This window comes from Zalophus californianus, chromosome 9 (genome assembly GCF_009762305.2).
Source record: "Zalophus californianus isolate mZalCal1 chromosome 9, mZalCal1.pri.v2, whole genome shotgun sequence".
In the NCBI taxonomy this organism is placed as follows: domain Eukaryota; kingdom Metazoa; phylum Chordata; class Mammalia; order Carnivora; family Otariidae; genus Zalophus; species Zalophus californianus.
This window is the reverse complement of record NC_045603.1, coordinates 102826266-102837770: the sequence shown is the minus strand read 5'-3', so window position 1 is coordinate 102837770 and position 11505 is coordinate 102826266.

The window sequence follows — 11505 nt, the reverse complement described above, 5'->3', positions numbered from 1 at the left end:
ATTACCTCCCTCTTACTTATTGTTTTTGTTTTTTACCCTCCCATTATTAGGGCAATAGCCCTTGGCCTGTCCTGAATGGGTATGAGGGCGGCTAGGTCCAACAGGTGCCCTGAGGGAATAAACTAATTCCTTTCTTTGCTGGGGTGCGAACGCTCCCTACCATATAGTTGACATGGTTAGGAATTCTCCCTTTCCCTACCTATCTTCCCTCCAACAGCAGAATTGCTATCCTTCCTTCCTTCCTCAATTAAATATGTTGATCACCCTGTAATTCTATTATGTCAGAGTATGTGTGTGTATGGGGGGAAGGGGTCCTTTACACATTTTTGTGGTTTGTGGCTTTTTCTTCCATACATTAGTTCCCACCACCTCCTGTCCTGGGGCATTGGGATCATTGGGGAAGTGTAGTGAAGCTCACCACTGTCCTTTGTTTTGGAGATTATTATTTTTGCCTAAGTAGTCCATCCTATACAGACTGCCAACTAACTGTGTATTCCCTTTGCCCTTATGGCTGCTGGTATAAATAAACTGCATCTCTCCATTGGTAAACAGTACTAATTAAAATTTTTAAATGATTTTATTTTTTTTATCTCCAGTTTTTATTTAACTTTCTGTTAGTTAACATATAGTGTAATATTAGTTTCAGGAGTAGAATTTAGTGATTCATCCTTACACACAACACCTAGTGCTCATCACAAGTGCCCTCCTTAATACCCATCACCCATTTAACCCATCCCCCCCACCCACCTCCCCTCCAGCAACCCTGTTTGTTCTCTATAGTTAAGATTCTGTCTTATAGTTTGCCTCCCTCTTTTTATTTTTATTTTTTTATATTTTATTTATTTATTTGACAGAGAGAGAGAGACAACAAGAGAGGAACACAAGCAGGGGAAGTGTGAAAAGGAGAAGCAGGCTCCCCGCCGAGCAGAGAGCCCAGCTCGGGGCTCAATCTCAGGACCCTGGGATCAGGACCTGAGCTTAAAGCAGACACTTAATGACTGAGCCACCCAGGTGTCCCTGCCTCCCTCTTTTTATTTTTTTTATTTTTTTTAAAGATTTTATTTATTTATTTGACAGAAAGAGACACAGCGAGAGAGGGAACACAAGCAGAGGGAGAGGGAGAAGCAGGCTTCCCGCTGAACAGGAGCCTGATGTGGGACTCGATCCCAGGACCCCGGGATCATGACCTGAGCCAAAGACAGACACTTAACGACTGAGCCACCCAGGCACCCCACTGCCTCCCTCTTTTTAAAGAATTATTCACTGGGCACCTGGGTGGCTTAATTGGTTAAGTGTCTGCTTTCGGCTCAGGTCCTGATCCCAGGGTCCTGGATGGAGCCCCAGGTCAGGGTCCCCACTCGGTGGGGAGACTGCTTCTGCTTCTCCTGCTTGTGTTTTCTGCTTCTCCTCTCTCTTCTGCTTCTCCTGCTTGTGCTCTCTCAAGTAAATAAAATCTTAAAAAAATAAAATAAATACAGAATTATTTATTTATTTATTTTTAGAGAGAAAGAATGTATGTGCAGGTGAGTGGGCTGGGCAGAATCTTCACAAGCAGATTCCCTGCTGAACTTGATCCCACAACCCATGAGATCATGACCTGAGCCGAAATCAAGATTTGGACACTTCACTGCCCGACCACCCAGGTGCCCCTGCCTCCCTCTTTTTTTTTTAAATGACTTAAAAAAAAAAAAAAGATCAATATAGAAAAATCAATTGTATTTCTGTACAATAACAATGAACAAATTGAGAAAACAGTTTCATTTACAACAGCATCAAAAATAATAAAATAATTAGGAATAAATTTAGCAAAAGAAGTGCAAAATTTTCACACTAAAACTTTTGAAACATTGTGAAAAGAAATCAAGGAAGACCTAAAAAAATAGAAAGACATCCCATGTTCACTGATTGGAAGAGTTAATATTGTTAAATACAATACTCTCCAATTAAACTACAGGTTCACCAGGGGCGCCTGGGTGGCTCAGTTGGTTAAGCGACTGCCTTTGGCTCAGGTCATGATCCAGGAGTCCCTGGATCGAGTCCTGTATCGGGCTCCCTGCTCGGCAGAGAGTCTGCTTCTCCCTCTGACCCTCCCCCCCTCATGTGCTCTCTCTCTCTCTCTCTCATTCTCTCTGTCTCAAATAAATAAATAATCTTTAAATAAAAAAACAAACAAAACAAACAAAAAAAAACCTACAGGTTCACCATCATCCTTACCAAAATCTCAGCTGGCTTCTTTGCAAAAATTGACAAGCTGATCTTAAAATTTTATGGAATCTCAAGGGAATAGCAAACGATCTTGAAGAGCCAAGTTAAAGCACTTGCTCTTCCTGATTTCAAAAACATACTCCACAGCTACAGTAATCAACACAGGGTAGAATTGGCATACAGATAAACATATGGATCAATGGAATAGAATTGAGAGTCCAAAAAATAATCTCTCATATTTATGATTAGTTGATCTTTATTTATTTATTTTTTTATTTTATTGTTATGTTAATCACCATACATTATATCATTAGTTTTTGATGTAGTTGATTTTCAACAAGAATGCCAAGACCAGAGTGCCTGGGTGGCTCAGTCAGTTAAGAGCCAACTCTTGGGGTGCCTGGGTGGCTCAGTTGGTTAAGCAACTGCCTTCAGCTCAGGCCATGATCCTGGAGCCCCGGGATCGAGTTCTGCATTGGGCTCCCTGCTCAGCAGGGAGTCTGCTTCTCCCTCTGACCCTCTTCCCTCTCGTGCTCTCTCTCTCTCATTCTCTCTCTCTCAAATAAATAAATAAAATCTTTAAAAAAAAAAAAGAGCCAACTCTTGATTTCAGCTCAGGTCATGATCTCAGGGCCCTGAGATTGAACCCCATATCAGGCTCCATGCTGGGCGTGGAGCCTGCTTAAGATTCTCCATCTACCTCGGCTCCCCTCCCCCACCACATGCACTCTCTCTCTCTCTCTCTTTCTCAAAAAAAAGAATGCCAAGACCACTCAATGGGAAAGAATAGTCTTTTCAACAAACGGTCCTGGAACAATTGGATAGCCACAGGCAAAAGAATGAAATTGAATATCTACTTCACACCACACACACAAATTAAATCACAATGGAATATCATACACATAAACCCAAATGGAAGAACTAAATCTATAAAACACTTACTAGAAGAAAACATAGGAGTGAATCTTTGTGACCTTTAGTTAGGCAAAGATTTCTTATATATGACACCAAAAGCACAAGCAACAACAAAAATAGGTATATTGGACTTCACTGTTGGTAGGAATGTAAAGTAGGGGAGCTGCTTTGGAAAACTGTCACTTCCTCAAAAAGTTACACACAGAGTTATGATGCAATTCCTGCAATTCCAGGTGCAATTAGGCTATTTATATATTTGATAAATGGAGATCAGAAGGATAAAAAAGTTTATAAAAATTCCACATCAAGGTGCATAGCCAAGAGAAATAAAACCTATATCCACACAAAAACTTGTACATGAATGTTCATAGCTGCATTATTCACAATAGCCAACAAGTAGAAACTATTCAAATATCCATCAACTAATGAATGGATAAATGAAATGTTGCCTATCCACACAATGAAATCTTATGTGGGCATAAAAAAAGGATGAAGCACTAATACATGTACAATATGGATGAACTTTGAAAACATTATGGGTAATATACCATTAATTCCAGCCAGTATAGTAATCATTCTCATACATTATAGTTTTCATTTCTAGAAGTTTAATTTGGACCTTTAAAAATATCTTTCATGTCTCTATTTGATATACCTGATTTTTCCTCTAGCCTTTTGAACCTATGGAGTAGAATTATAACTATTGTAATGTTCCTGTCAATTCTTTTTTTCTTTCAGACTTTATGTATTTATTTTTATTTTAGAGAGAGCGCCAGTGGGGGTAGGGGCAGAGGGGGAGGGCGAAGGAGAGGGAGGGAATCTCTAGCAGACTCAGTGCTGAGTGCTGAGTCTGTCGCCAGGCCCAATCCCATGACCCTGAGATCACAACCTGAGCTAAAACCAAGGGTCAGGCACTCAACTGACTGAGCCACCCAGGCACCCCATTGCCTGTCAATCCTAACATCTGCATCACTTCTGGGTCAGTTCAATTAATTACTTTCCTCATTATGGTTCATATTTTCCTGCTTCTTTGGATGTCCAGTAATTTTTTATTAATGCCATTCTTTGTGAATTTACCTTGTGGAGTGCTGGATATTTTTGTAGTTCCATAAATATTCTTGAGTTTGTTTTGGAGCACAGTTATTTAGGAACAGTTTGATCCTTTCAAGTCTTGCTTTTAAAATTTGTTAGGCAGGACCAGAGCAGCATTTAGTCTAGGGCCAATTTTGCTCTACAACTGAGGTAAGGTCCTTCTGAGTACTTTACTTAATGCCCTGTGAATGATGAGATTTCCAATCTGGCTGGCGGGAACAGGCACTATTCTGTCCCTGATGAGTTCTAGTTACTGTTCCCACAATACTTTCAGGTGGTTCCTTACCTGGCCTAAAACAATCTCCTCACATTCATGTGCTGGTAAGTATTCTGTTGAATACTTGAAAGGGACCTTCTGAAGATCTCTAGATTTTTGTTGTTGTTGTTAGTCATTTTTCTCTCTGTGCATAGCTGTCTCCTATCTGGTATTCTACCTTACAAACTCCAGCTGTCTTGATTTCCCTAGACTCTCTGCTCCATCTCCTCACTCCAGGGAATTTGCCAGGCTCTACCTAGATTCCACTTTTCTGTGCCACCATCTGGAAATTTTCTCAAGGCCATAAGCTGGGCAATCATAGAGGCTTAACCTCATTTAATATTTCCCATCTCTCAGGGCTCATTGTTCTTTATGGCCTGATGTGCAATGTCCTGAAAATAGTTATTTAAAAAAAACATTTTGTCTAGGTTTTTAGTTGTTTTGGGTAAAAGGATAAATTTGGACCTTATTATTCCATCTTCATAGGAAGTGGAAGTCCACGCTCATGTGAATTTAGCAAAACCATAGAATTAATTGGCTCACGTAATATAACCACAGAAACGAAGAATCTATACTAGCCTTAGGGTTGACTGGATCTATTGACTCAAATTACACCAGAATACCTTTTCTTTCTCTCTCCCTCCATCTTTCAATCTCATTTCTACTTCTATACATTGACCACATTCTAGTGGAGGACATGCTCACTGTTAGCTCTAGAGCTGACCCCGACAGCCAACATGCCTAGGACTAAAAGGAAACTCCTTTTCTATATCCAACTTGGATAATTCTGTGGAAGGAGTGACCTGACTAAGTTACATCCTATGTCTAAGTACCAACCACTAAGACTTGGAGGGTACATTATAAAGAATTACCCAACAAACAACAAAAAATACGTATCATCTACCTTACCATTGTATACATAGGTATAGGCATTTCAAAGAATTCTCTTAGAACAACTTCCTAGAAATTGCTGTGTCAAATAAATAAATAAAATCTTTTAAAAAGGGTGGGGAGTGCCTGGGTAGCTCAGTTGGTTAAGCCTCCAACTCTTGGTTTCATCTCAGGTCATGATCTTGCTGTCATGGGATCCAGCCAGCCCCATGGGCTCTGTACTCAGCAGGAAGTCTGCTTCAGATTCTCTCTCCCTCTCCCTCCTGCCCTTTTGCTCTCACTCTTGCTCTCACTCTCAAATAAATAAATAAAATCAAAGAAATTGCTGTGTCAAAGGTTCAGAAAAAGCTTTTTTTCATAATTGTCAACTTTCCCAGCAAAATGTTTATACCATTCTACCCTCCCATCAACACTGGATATTAGTTTTCATTGTGGCAAAGCTGACAGGTAAAAATGGTATTTCACTGTGCTTTTAATTTGCAGTTCTTTGCTTAGTCCTGGAATCAAATATTTTTTAACAGACATTCATTTGGGGCTCCTGGGTGGCTCAGTCGTTAAGCGTCTGCCTTCGGCTTAGGTCATGATCCCAGGGTCCTGGGATCGAGCCCCGCATCGGGCTCCCTGCTCCGCGGGAAGCCTGCTTCTCCCTCTCCCACTCCCCCGGCTTGTGTTCCCTCTCTCGCTGTGTCTCTCTCTGTCAGAAAAATAAAATCTTAAAAAAATAAATAAATAAAAGAAAAGAAAATTTAAGTCATCTGTCTTTAATTTTGTTTTTTACAAGTTTTTGATGTACAGCTTTTTAATATATTTGCATCAGATCCTTTATGGTTTCTGCCTTTGATGATGAAACAGTCTCATTTTTTAGCTGGTTACATCTCGCATGTTAGCCAGTTTCTGTTCGAGATTCACCAAATGGTATGTAAAAATCAGCTTTGGGTACAGATCTCTTCTAGAGCTTAATCTTAGCCTGCTTTGTATAAGACTCCCAGGGCTGCAGGCAGCAATTCCAAACATGGTTTCTCCCAAAAGGCTAATTAAGAGAGGGAGTACATCTGCTGTGTTCACCAAATTCATCACAGACTTGGGTTATAAACTGATGTTCTGGTTGATGATGTTCTCTGATTATTAATTTAGAAAAATCTATAAATAATGATATTAGTAAGTCAGGTAGCAACACATTCACTTTTCATCTAGAACCTTTTAAATTTTGGCTTGCTCTGATCTGATAGCTACTTTATTTCCTGGTAGTTTCAGGAGAAAAGCAAGAACAACTGCACCCACAAGTGTAGATTGCAAAAGCTGCTTCTCTTATATAAACTCATTTAGCTAAAACAGAGATCCTCCTACCTTTTAATCAAAATTAACTTGCATATTCAGTAATAATAATAGCTGGAACATGAAGACTATGGCTTCTTGGCTGTGTTAAAAGAGGCCAGCTGGGGTGTGCTGGCAGTTTTCCAGCCCCAAATATTTTTTTTATAACCTATGAAATACACAAAACTTTCCTTCTGTCTTTTGTTTTGCAAAAGTGGAGTTCAATCGAACTTTCTGCAATGATGAAATGTTCTGTATCTATGCAGTTCAAAATGGTAACCATTAGCCACATTCGTGGCTATTGAGCTCTTGAAATGTGGCTAGTAAGACTGAGAAATTAAATTTTAAAATTTTTATTAAAGTTTAATTAATTTAAACTTAGATAGCCAAATGTTCAGTGTTATAGAGTTAGCAAGTAAGAATATAGGATGCCCAGTTAATTATTTTTTTAAAGATTTATTTATTCATTTATTCTAGGGAGAGAAAGCCAGCACAAGCAAGGGGAGAGGCAGAGGGAAAGAGAGAGGGAGAAGGAGAGAAGCAGACTCCCTGCTGAGTGTAGAGCCCAACAGAGGGCCCAACCCCACGACCCTGAGATCATGACCTGAGCCGAAATCAAGAGTCAGATGCCCAACCATCTGAGCCACCCAGACACCCCAGGATGTCCAGTTAATTGTTAATTTCAGATTAGCAACAGATAATTTTATAGTTTGAGTATATCACAAATAATGCATGAGACACACATTAAAAAAATTTTCTGTATTTATCTAAAATTCAAATTTAACTGGGTGTCCTATATTTTATGACTAGTGGCTACCATATTGGACAATGCAGGTATGGATGGATTGTCCTGTTTCTTGAAAAGTTCTTCAAAACTACTCAGAAACTCCTATAGGATTAAATCAAGGAGGAAAAATGGTTATGGTTGTGTTTTAGCAAGAAAAGATAGCCTGACATTTTTAGTTAATTGAAGTATAATTGACATACAGATTACATTCGTTTCATGTATACAAAATAATGATCTGACATTTGTATACATTGTGAAATGATCACCACAATAGGTCTAGTTACCATACAAAGTTACAAAAAAATGTTTTTCGTCTGTTGAGAACTTTTAAGATTTACTTTCCTAGCAACTTTTTAAAAAAAATATTTTATTTTGTTGAGAGAGAGAATGAGCACAAGCCAGGGGAGGAACAGAGGGAGAGGAAGAAGCAGACTCCCCATTGAGCAGGGAGCGCAATGAGGGGCTCAATCCCAGGACTCCAGAATCATGACCTGAGCCAAAGCAAATGCTTAACCGACTGAGCCACCCAAGTGCCCCTTTTTAGCAACTTTCAAATTTGCAATACCACATTAACTGAAGTCACCATGGTGTGCATTACATCCCCATGACTTATTTATTTTATAACTGGAAGTTTGTGTCTCTTGATCCCTTTCACCCATTTTGCCTATTACCTTATCCCCCTCCCCTCTGGCAACCAATCTGTTCTCCAGATCTGTGAATTTTTTTGTTTGTTTTTAGATTCCACATATAAGTGAAATCATATGGTATTTGTCTTTCTCTGACTTATTTCACTTAGCATAATGCCCTCAAGGTCCATGTCCATATGTTGTTGCAAATGGCAAGGTATCATTCTCTTTTATGGCTGAGTACTATATATATATATATATATATATGGTATATATAATATGGCATATCTAAAAAAGATAGGCCCTATCACACATACACACACATATATATTAATCACATTTTCTTTATCCATTCTTCTATCAATGAACATTTAGGTTGTTTCCATAACTTGGTAAATAATGCTACAACGAACATGGGGATTTATCTGTCTTTTCCCCCAATTAATGTCTTCATTTTCTTTGAATACCCAGAAGTGGAGTTGCTGAATCAAATGGTAGTTCTATTTTTAATTTTTTGTTTATTTTTAATTTAATTCCATACTGTTTTCCACAGTGGCTGCACCAATTTACATTCCCACCAACAGTGCACAAGAGTTCCCTTTTCACCGCATCCTCACCAACACTTGTTATTTGTTGTCTTTTTGATAACAGCCATTCTGACAGATGTGAGGTGATATCTCACTGTGGTTTTGGTTAGTAATGTTCAGCATCTTTTCATGTGCCTGTTGGCCATTCGTATATCTTCTTTGGAAAAATGTTTATTCAGATACTCTGCCCATTTTTAAATCAAATTTTTTGTTCCTTTGTTATTGCATATATGAGTTCTTTATACCTTTTGGATATTAACCCCTTAATGGGTATTGATGTGCAAATATGTACTCCCATTCAGTGGGTTGCCTTTTCAATTCGTTGGTGGTTTCCTTTGCTATGCAGAATCTTTTCAGTTTGCTGCAGTCCCAATTGTTTATTTTTGCTTTTGTTGCCACTGCCTTTGGAGTCAGACCCAAAAATATATATCACTCAGAGTGATGTCAAGGAACTTACTGTCTGTTTTCTTCTAGGAGTTTTATGGTTTATGATCTTACATACACTTTTATATCTATTTTGAGTTAATTTTTTGTGTTTGGTGTAAGATGGTGGTCCAATATTCTTTTGCATGTGGTCTCCAGTTTTCCCAATACCATTTATTGATGAAGCTGTCCTTTCCCCATTGTATATTCTTGCTTCCTGTGTCATAAATTAATTGATCATATATGCTGGGTTTATTTCTGGGCTCTCTATTCTGCTCCTATGTGTCTGTTTTTATGCCAATTCTATACTATTTTGATTACTAAAGGTTTATAATACAGTTTGAAATCAGGGAGATGACACCTTTGTTTTTCTTCCTCAAGATTACTTTGGCTATTTGGGATTTTGTGTGGTTTCATACAAATTTTAGAATTGTTTGTTTTATTTCTGTGAAAAATGCTGTTGGAATTTTTTTTTAATTTTTTATTGTTATGTTAATCACCATATATTACTTCATTTGTTTTGGTGTAGTGTTCCATGATTCATTGTTTGTTCATAACACCCAGTGCTCCATGCAGAATGTGCCCTCTTTAATACCCATCACCAGGCTAACCCATCCCCCTACCCTCCTCCCCTCTAGAAACCTGTTTGTTTTTCAGAGTCCATCATCTCTCCTGGTTCGTCTCCCCCTCTGACTTACTCCCCTTCATTCTTCCTCTCCTGCTATCTTCTTCTTTTTCTTTTTTCTTAAAATATGTTGCGTTATTTGTTTCAGAAGTACAGATCTGTGATTCAATAGTCTTACACAATTCACAGCGCTCACCGTAGCACATACCCTCCCCAATGTCTATCACCCAGCCACCCCATCCCTCCCACCCCCCACCACTCCAGCAACCCTCAGTTTGTTCCTGAGATTAAGAATTCCTCATATCAGTGAGGTCATATGATACATGTCTTTCTCTGATTGACTTATTTCACTAAGCATAACACCCTCCAGATCCATCCACGTCGTTGCAAATGGCAAGATCTCATTCCTTTTGATGGCTGCATAATATTCCATTGTGTATATATACCACATCTTCTTTATCCATTCATCTGTCGATGGACATCTTGGCTCTTTCCACAGTTTGGCTATTGTGGACATTGCTGTTATAAACATTGGGGTGCATGTACCCCTTCGGGTCCCTACATTTGTATCTTTCGGGTAAATACCCAGTAGTGCAATTGCTGGATCGAATGGTAGCTCTAATTTCAACTGTTTGAGGAACCTCCATACTGTTTTCCAGAGGGGTTGCACCAGCTTGTATTCCCACCAACAGTGTAGGAGGGTTCCCCTTTCTCCACATCCCCGCCAACATCTGTCGTTCCCTGACTTGTTAATTTTAGCCATTCTGACGGGAGTGAGGTGGTATCTCATTGAGGTTTTGATTTGGATTTCCCTGATGCCGAGCGATTTTGAGCACTTTTTCATGTGCCTGTTGGCCATTTGGATATCTTCTTTGGAAAAATGTCTGTTCATGTCTTCTGCCCATTTCTTGATTGGATTATTTGTTCTTTGGGTGTTGAGTTTGATAAGTTCTTTATAGATTTTGGATACTAGCCCTTTATCTGATATGTCATTTGCAAATATTTTCTCCCATTCTGTCGGTTGTCTTTTGGTTTTGTGGACTGTTTCTTTTGCTGTGCAAAAGCTTTTTATCTTGATGAAATCCCAATAGTTCATTTTTGCCCTGGCTTCCCATGCCTTTGGTGATGTTTCTAGGAAGAAGTTGCTGCGGCTGAGGTCGAAGAGGTTGCTACCTGTGTTCTCCTTTAGGATTTGGATGGACTCCTGTCTCACGTTTAGGTCTTTCAACCATTTGGAGTCTATTTTTGTGTGTGGTGTAAGGAAATGGTCCAGTTTCATTCTTCTGCATGTGGCTGTCCAATTTTCCCAACACCATTTGTTGAAGAGACTGTCTTTTTTCCATTGGACATTCTTTCCTGCTTTGTCAAAGATAAGTTGACCATAGAGTTGAGGGTCCATTTCTGGGCTCTCGATTCTGTTCCATTGATCTATGTGTCTGTTTTTGTGCCAGTACCATACTGTCTTGATGATGACAGCTTTGTAATAGAGCTGGAAGTCCAGAATTGTGATGCCGCCAGCTTTGCTTTTCTTTTTCAGGGCTACTTTAGGTAATATGGACACTTTTACAAAATTAAGTCTTTTAATCCATGAGCGTAAGATACCTTTCCATATATTTGTGTCTTCTTTAAATTCTCTCCTCAACGTCTTATAGTTTGCAATGTATATCTTTCACCTCCTTGGTTAAATTTATGCCTAGGTATTTTATTCTTTTTGATGTAATTGTAAATGGGATTGTTTTCTGATTTTCTCTTTCTACTAGCTTATTGTTAGTGTATAAAAATGC